This window comes from Rhinopithecus bieti, unplaced genomic scaffold (genome assembly GCF_001698545.2).
Source record: "Rhinopithecus bieti isolate Rb0 unplaced genomic scaffold, ASM169854v2 scaffold_20206, whole genome shotgun sequence".
Classification (NCBI taxonomy): domain Eukaryota; kingdom Metazoa; phylum Chordata; class Mammalia; order Primates; family Cercopithecidae; genus Rhinopithecus; species Rhinopithecus bieti.
Window position 1 is genome coordinate 1,810,468 of NW_016810187.1, and position 9,303 is coordinate 1,819,770.

Below are 9,303 nucleotides of genomic sequence, written 5' to 3' on the forward strand. Positions count from 1 at the left end.
CAAATGCCATAAATTGACTTTATTTTAAAAGAACTGAAAATAATATTTTAATACATAATTAGAGAAATATATTATCAAATTATATTAAAAGTTGTTCATTTTTGCAAGGTGTGAAAATGGTATTGTGGTTTCTATTTTGAAAAAATATATATCTACTAGAAACACACTAAGATGTTGTAGGTATAATTGTACAATATATAGGGTAATTGTACAATATATAGGGTATGCTATTAAATACTCCAGAAAATAATGATGTACATATATAAAAAGGCAGATAGATAGATAGATAGATAGATAGATAGATAGATAGATAGGAATTAGTTGAATTAAGATCATTCTGTGGCTGGGTACTTCCAAATGTTACATAAAAATTATTTTTTCCTAATAGTAAGTGATCCCAAGATGGCATTCTTGTAGAAAGGAGGGCTCTTTGTGCTCTTAGTGACTGATAGTATTTATAACTGCTGTTTCTAACTTGGGGCTATATGTAAAAGTCATTTAGTACAGAGAATTTTCTTAGGAAGATAAATAGAATAAAACGTACAACTCTGAATACTAAAACAGTGCAACTCAGTCAGTACAATGGATATAAAATGCTTACAAAATTGGTGCTGTGAGAACACTACGCTTAAAAATCTTCTATTTATACTTTACCTTTTAGAGTAGTTTCAATCTAGGATATAATAAAATATATGGAACCTCCTTCTATAACATATTTGAAAATATCTGTGATGTTTCAATATTCACTAGTTGAATACTTGTTAGTATTTTTATAATTACAATTATTTTAGCAGAAAATATTAATATCTGTATGATAGCTATTCCATCAGTACAAAATTCATTTCGCTTGTTTATTTAAAGCCTCTGATTTTATTTTTTAATAGATTTACAGAAATATTTAAAATTCAGAAATTTTATAGTCTAGCTAAAGCATTTGGATTATTTTCTGGACAGCCTTACCTGATAAGTTCAGCCTTTATCATGGGCTTTCATCATCACTCAATAGATAACATTTCTAGAGAATATCATGCTCTAGAACTTTGAGACTAAATTGTCTCTCAAAAGTGGTCTCTTAAGTTCATGACAACCTAAATAAAAGCCTAATGTACCTTTGTCATGATTCCTGACTCCCCAACCTTAATTTCTTAAAACTTAATGAAATTTCTGCTTTGGCCCATGAAGCATTAACTGCTATAGAAAATGAACTCCTATGGCAAACTAGAAAGGCAGAGAAAATATTTTAAACAACACTCTTTCAGACATTGTACAATAGGATCCATAAGGACTGTGATCTCTGAGGAAAGAAAAAACAGTGAGGGTAAGTCCCTAATGACTCTAGTGCCCTGGCTAGAAGTAGGTTCCAAGACATAGTGGAGGGAGGAAGAACTTAAAGGGAAGTCTCAAAGTCCTGCTGAGTTATGGAGTCAGAGATTGTAAGTCTAGTTTGAGTAGAAGGAAGCAGTAAAGAGAATTTTACAGATCTGTAGAGGTATCCTTCACATTTCTGGCTAAGCATGCACCTGAACATCCATGGTGGGAACCTCCACAGGGCTGGGAAAAGAATCATCAAAAATCATCAGAACAAACAATCACTGAAGCTCAAACGTGGCTTAGAAATACTATGTATTCATCAACCAGGAAGAAGAGATACCTAAATACGTGGGACATCTGGTACAATACTCAGAAAAATATTTTTGTTTACTGGGAGAGTTTATGTGGAACTGGTATAGGCTTTAAGTGTGATAAAATTAATCAGTGAATTCATCTGCAATCTGTACAAGGGATTTTTTTTTTTAGGGAAAGTTTTGTTGTTTATTATAATTTCAATTACCTTAATAGATACAGTGTTACTCAGGGAATATATTTATTCAGGAGAGAGCTTTGATGATTTTTATTTTTTAAGGAATGTATTCATTTCACCTTAGTTGAATTTATGAGGACAAATTTGTTCATAATACTCCCTTTTATTCACTTAATATCAGTATATACTGTAGTAATGTTGCCTCTGTCATTTCTGATTTTGGTAAGTTGTGTCTTATAACTTTGTTTTTTATTATTTATTTATTTATTTATTTTAGCTGATCAGCCTTGCTAGAGTTTTGTGAATTTCAACTGATCTCAAGAAGTCAGCTTTTGATTTCACTCATTTTCTGTTCATTGGTTTACTCTTGATAGATATCTAGTTTGTTCTGGATTTGTCTTAAACACTCAATAAGAAAAGTTTTGTTTTTTATCTTTAAGATTTTGGATTATGTGTTAATTTCCTATTTAGGCTGTAACAGATTATCACAAATTTAGCAGTTTAAAAAACAAAACAAAACAAAACAAAAAAACAGTAATGTATTCGCTTAAAGTTCTGGAGCCCACTAGCTTGAACAAAGTTTTATAGGGCTGGAATTAGGATACCAGCAGAACTTTGGCAGGGAACTGCATTGTTTGCTTATTTCAGATTGTGGAAGTCCCCACACTCCTTAATTCATGGCTGCATCACTCTGTCTCTACCTCCATAATCACACCTCCTTCTCCACTTCTTTGGCCAAATCTCCTTCTGCCTATATGTTAAATTCTGAGTAAACTTAGGACCCATCCAGATATTCCATGGTAATCTCCCATCTGAAGATACTTTAATTTAATTGTAATGCAAATTCCCTTTTACTAAATGAATTAATATTCACAATTTCCAGGGATTAGGCTGTGGATATCTCAGGAGGACACTTTTCAGCATACCATTGGTCACTATAGCAGTAGTGTCAATTGCAAGCAGTGAAGTTGGTAAGTCAAATACTGCAAATTGTCCTCCAAAAAGTTGCAACTACTTATTATATCACAATACTATATGGGTTCCTTTTTCCATGCACTCTCATAAATAGAATTTAATTTCCAACATTTGAATCTTTGCTCACCAGAGAAGTGAATAATTTCATTGTATTCTTATAAAATGTAAACTTCGTTCATTAGTAGATTAAATATATACTTTGGTCTTCCGGTTTTAGAGTCATGCTTAAAAAAGTACATTTTACATTCTAAGCAACAAAATATTCTGTACATTTTCTTCCATTATTTTTAGAAACTCGATCTGTAATCTATCTGCAGTTTATAAATATTGATATAATTTTGTGTGTCTTAACTTTACCAAAATTTTGACTTCACGATTTTAAAACACCTTTATGATTTTTAATTTTATTATTTATTTTGCTATTAGGCTTGGTTTCTTAGTACCTATTAATATTCTAATTTTGTTTTTATTTTGAATAAATTTATTTGAAGTGTTCTATGCCCATCTTTTTGCTTTTGGGCTTATTGTGCTACTTTCATTTACACATTTGTATTATGTAACATGAAGCTAGATTGTTGCTGTTTCATTTATTTATGAGTGATATTGTTTGTCTCTTGTCCCTATCCTAATCTCCTGTTGAATTATGATCTCCAGTGTTTGAGGAAAAGCCTGGTGGGAGGTGACTGGATCATGGAGGCAGATTTCACCCTGTTTTTTTTTTTTTTTTTCTTGTGATAGTGAGTGAGTTCTCATCAGATCCATGAGATCTGGTTGTTTAAAAGTATATAGCACTTCCCCTTCACTCACTCTCTCTCCTGCTGCCATAGGAAAATGTAGTTGCCTCTCCTTTGCCCTTTTACAATGATTGTAAGTTTCCTGAGGCCTACCCAGCCATGCCTCCTGCACAGCTTGTGGAACTATGAGTCATTTAAACCAATTTTTAAAATAAATTACCCAATCCCAGGTAGCTATTTATAGTAGGGTGAGAATGGACGAATACAGAAACTTAATACCAGGGAAGTGGGACATTGTTATAAAGATAACTGAAAATGTGGAAGTGACTTTGGAACCAGGTAGCAGGTAGAGGTTGGAACAGTTTGGAAGGCTCAGAAGAAGACAGGAAGATGAGGTAAAGTTTGGAACTTCTTAGATACTTGTTGAATGGTTTTGACTAAAATGCTGGTAGTGATATGGACAGTGAAGTCCAGGTTGAGGTGGTCTCAGAGGGAGGCAAGGAACTTACTGGGAACTGGAGTAAAGGTCACTCTTGCTCTGCTGTATCAAAGAGAGTGGTGGCATTTTGCCCCTGCTCTAGAGATCTGTTGAATTTTGAACTTGAAAGAGATGATTTAGGGTATCTAGCAGAAGGCATTTATAAGGAGCAAAGCATTCAAGAGGTGGCCCGGCTGCTTCTAAAACCCTATGCTCATTTGCATAAACAAAGAAATGACCTGAAACTAGAAGTTACATATAAAAGGGAAGCAGAGCACAGGAAAAATGTGTCCAAGACATTTCAGAGACCCTTACAGCCATCCCTCCTATCACAGGCCAGGAGGCCTAGGAGGGAATAATGGTTTCATGGGCCAGGCCCAGGGCCTTGTTGCTTTGTGCAGCCTCAGGACATGGGGCCCTGCATCCCAGCTACTCCAGTCTTAGCTGTGGCTAAAAGGCACCAAGGTATAGCTCAGACCATTGCTTCAGAGGGTGCAAGCCCCAAGCCTTGATGGATTCTACGTGGTGTTGGGCCTGTGGGTATGCAAATGGCAGGAGTTGAAGTTTGGAAGTCTCTACCTAGATTTCAGAGTATGTTTAGTAATGCCAGAATGTCCAGTCAGAAGTCTTCTGGAGAGACACAGCCCCCATGGAGAACCTCTACTAGGGCAGTGAGGAGGAAAAATGTGGGTTTAGAGTCCCCACACAGACTCCTTATTGGGACACTGACTAGTGCAGCTGTGGGGAGAGGGCCACTGACAATTGTCCTTCAGACCCCAGAATGGTGGATCCACTGACAACTTTCACCGTGCACCTGGAAAAGCTACAGACACTCAATGCCAGCTCATGAAAGCAGCTGCAAGGCTGGTACCCTGTAGACCCATGGGGTGGAGCTGCCCAAGGCCTTGGGAGCCCACCTTTTGCATCAGCATGCCCTGAATGTAAAATATGGAGTCAAGGGAAATTATTTTGGAGTTGTAAGACTTAGTGGCTGCCCCGCTGGGTTTTCGAATTGCATGGGGCCTGTAGCCCCTTTGTTTTGGCCAATGGAATGGGAGCATTTACCCAATGCCTGTATTCCCATCGTATCTTGGAAGTAATTAACTTGTTTTTGGTTTTACAGGTTCACAGGTGTAAGGAACTTGCCTTGTCTCAGATGAGACTTTGGACTTGGACTTTTGAGTTAATGCTGGAATAAGTTAAGAGTTTGGGGGACTGTTGGGAAGCTATGATTATGTTTTGAAATGTGAGAAGGACATGCGATTTGGGAGAGGCTGGGGGTAGAATGATATAGTTTGACTGCCTGTCCTCATCCAAATCTCATGTTGGATTATGATTTTCAGTGTTGGAGGAGTGGCCTGGTGGAAGGTCACTGGATTATGGGAGTGGATATTCCCTGTGCTGTTCTTGTGATAGTGAGAGAGTTCTCATGAGATCTGGTTGTTTAAAAGTGTGTAGCACTTCTGCCTTCTCTCTCTCTCTTGCCACCGTGTGAACATGCGCTTCCTTTCCCTTAGCCCATCTGTCATAACTGTAATTTTCCCGAGGCTTCCCCAGCCGTGCCTCCTGTACACCTGTGGAACTGTGAATCAGCTAAACTCTTTTCATTGCAAATTATCCAGTATCAGGTAGTTGTTCTGTGAGAATGGACTAATACAGTGAGTTTTTCAAATACATCTTTGACTTGATTCTGTCATCTTATTTTATGCTTTTCTTTCATTAGCATGCTATTTTCTTGTATTTTTTCTTTTTCTTCTGTTGCATTAAAGCATATAATTTATTTTTATTTCTTCTGGCAGCTATGTTTATTACATTAAATGACATATTTAATATTTTTTAAACAATTATTAGTGTCAGAACAGAAAGATTATCCTATTGCTGTCCTGAGGATGAAACATGAAAAATGTTAATGATCTTTGAGGTCCCCCTTAACATTTATCTTGCTGTGGTCATCTGACAACCACTTCACTGATTTTCTTAGTTTATTATATCTATTCTGTTACATGTATAATTATACATAGTTGAATTATAATTATAGTATTGTTTAGATTACTGTCAGAATGCAGTTCCACCCAACCTTCATTTCTGTCATAAATAATGGGGCTTACATAGATTATCTCTACTTCTCTGAAGTCCATTTTCTGTTTTTCTTCATATGGAAAGAGCATGGATCAGAAAAAGGGCAAACTTTATTCTCATTAAAGGGGGAATGATGATGAGATTTGGAATTTAGTCTCTGGTGATTGGCTCATGTATTTTTGTGTGGGGATCACGGTCTATGCCTTTTCCTTGGGTTCAACTGCAGGTCCCTTTTCTTCCTCCACCTGGTTGCTTCCTTTCCATCTGTAGATTATCACTTAAATTTTTAGAATTTAACCTCTTCACATCTTTCTCTACATTACTTTTCAATTACACTCTATTTACAGAAATTTAACTACCTATATTGATTTTATTATTATGTTACTTATAGAGGAAATTCTAGCATTATTAATTTGAATAAAATGTCAAATCCTATACAATAAATGTCTTTTTCGTATTTATGTATCAGTTCTTTGAGAATTTTAGTGACAGACATTAATAAGAAGGCCATGTTACGTATGCTTCCCTTTCTAATTTCCATAGTTCATTTAGAGTTTAAAGACTATTCCTTGAAATTCAAACAACAGGAAAATAAAAATTCAACCTAAAAGACATTTTTATCACATATAAACCACTATACTAAAGGTATAAGAAAGCTGCATATGCAAAATCTATTTTACTTGTGTTAGATACTTTTGTAGGGGGGCCAGAGATCCCCTTCAAAACCCCTTAAGCTTTTATGTGTGCTCTTCGTCTAGATCAAGAAATCAAATTGACACCAGGCAGATTAACAAGAAAAAAGCATGCAATTTTTTATTAATTTTGCACGTACACAGGAATCTTCAAAAGAGAATGAAGTCCAAACAAGTAACCAAAGCAAGATGCTATTATATTTTTTAGGCAAGGAACAATAAATTTGAGAAAAAATTGGAGGACAAAGGGAATCTATCTAGAGACAGCAAATTTTGAGGGGAATCACTAATAGATATGAGGAGTGGGGGAGGTGTAAAACCAGTGGAAGACAAGGTTTACTTCAGTAATATGTTTATTCAGGTCCATGGCAGTCTTCAATTTCAAGTCTCTGGTGAAAAGGGCTATTTTCTCACCCTGGTGTAGGAAGGGTATCTCTGCCAGAGTAGTCTTTTCTTTTTTCTTTTCTTTTCTTTTTTTTTATTTTATTTTATTTTATTTTATTTTTTTTTTTGAGATGGAGTCTTGCTCTGTTGCCCAAGCTGGAGTGCAGTGGCATGATCTCGGCTCACTACAACCGCCACCTCCAGGGTTCAAGCCATCCTCTTGCCTCAGCCTCCTGAGTGGCTGGGATAACAGGTGCCTGCCACCATGCCCGGCTAATTTTTGAATTTTAGTAGATATGGGGTTTCATTATGTTGGCCAGGCTGGTCTGGAACTCCTGACCTCAGCTGATCTGCCCACCTCGGCTTCCCAAAATGCTGAGATTACCGTCATAAGCCACCACTCCTGACCCCAGAGGAATCTTTACAACTTGCTGCATGCAGAAAGAGAAAGGTCAGCTAGCCATTTCTGAAATTACAATTTCTCCAATGTTTTCAACTTGAGATAATCAATACACCAATTCAGCATATTTGGGGATGGCACATCCTTCGTTCATTCGGAACTTAACATTCATATCTTAGATAGGTATTTGAATAAATGCAGAGGCCTTAAAAAGTAACTAGGCAGATTGATATCAATTATTTCATTAATTGAGTCTTTGCATAGTAGAGAAATATAGAAAGTTATTTCCATTCTGCCTATTTTCTGCATTATTTAAAAATTTTAAAATATGTGTAACATGTAATGCTGGATCTTTTCAAGAAGTTTATAAATTTGAATAACAGTCATCCCTCCGTATATCCCCTGGACAAATGCCAAAATCTGCTGGATGCTCAAGTTTCTTACATAACATGGTGTAGTACAATTTTGATTTGCAGTTGGTTGAATCTGCAGATGTAGAATTCATAGGTATGGAGGGGTGACTGTATTTTTCTCTCTTCTTCCCTACCTCTCTCTTTCTCTTTTTTCTCCTTCTTTGCCTTTCTGTTCTTCTTGTCATTCTTTTTGACAATACTCCCATTTCATTTGACGTTCTTATAGTCCTAAATATCTAGACCAGTTTATGCTGCATTAAAATGGTACATGAGCCAAAATAGGACAATAATATAATAGTGACTGTAAGCAATAAAAATATGCATTCCATTAGAAAATATGTATATGGTTTTTTCTCAGGTGGGATGTAAATATCTCCTACTGCGGTAACTTCTTTGTCCATACAGTTAATTACCTGCTAGATTATTAGAATAAGAATTTGTTCTCATCCAAAACATTGCTATATTCACCAAGAGCTGCATAGTAGAAATATATGTTGGAACTGGGTCTAGTTAGGGCAATGTCAGAGTTTCAAAGAAATTCATAAATAAGCAACTAGAGAGGGAAGTGATTCTTAAATGCTTGTTCTGAAAAAATGATGATTTTTCTCAGCTTGAACCCTTATGAAACCATCCCCCCATCAAGGTCAGAGAATGACTTCCCTTCATCTCAGTTGTTTTCTTTTACCAAATTGATTAACTGAAGAATAGAATGATGTCTCACAGTTTGATTCCTACTTTCCTAAATTTTAGAAGAAAGTAATCAGAAATTTTCAGTTCTGTTAAATTGTGGTATGATGTGAGTGTATGTGTGAGTATGCATGTTTGTGTGTTCTATTCAGACAGAAATAAAGAAAAAGAGTAAAACAAACAATGATGAAAAAACTATTCAAATTTAAGTTCCTAGAGTATTACAGGCATAAAAGTTTTGGCTGCTGCATTTTGAGAAATTAAATTAGGCTCTCAATAATATATAATCTACTTTTCATTTTTGTTCCTTTGAATATTATCCAATGTTTCTTACTTTCTGTTTTGCCAGGTTGGGATTTATAGACTAGATACTTGCCATTCAGTAAATACTTATTTCTTTCTCTCTTTAATTTTGATATATGGATAGTAGATAGGTATAAATTAGCTATAGTTAGATATAGACATGTATATTTTCCTTATCATATGGTTATATACATACATACAGATGCATACATATACCTTTTATATTTCACAGAAAAAATAATGTAGACGAGGATGTAAATGATTTTGATTCTTTGTTCCACAGAGATTTTAATTAAGAATTACCTTCATTTTTGGCCGGGCGCGGTGGCTCAAGCCTGTAATCCCAGCACTTTGGGA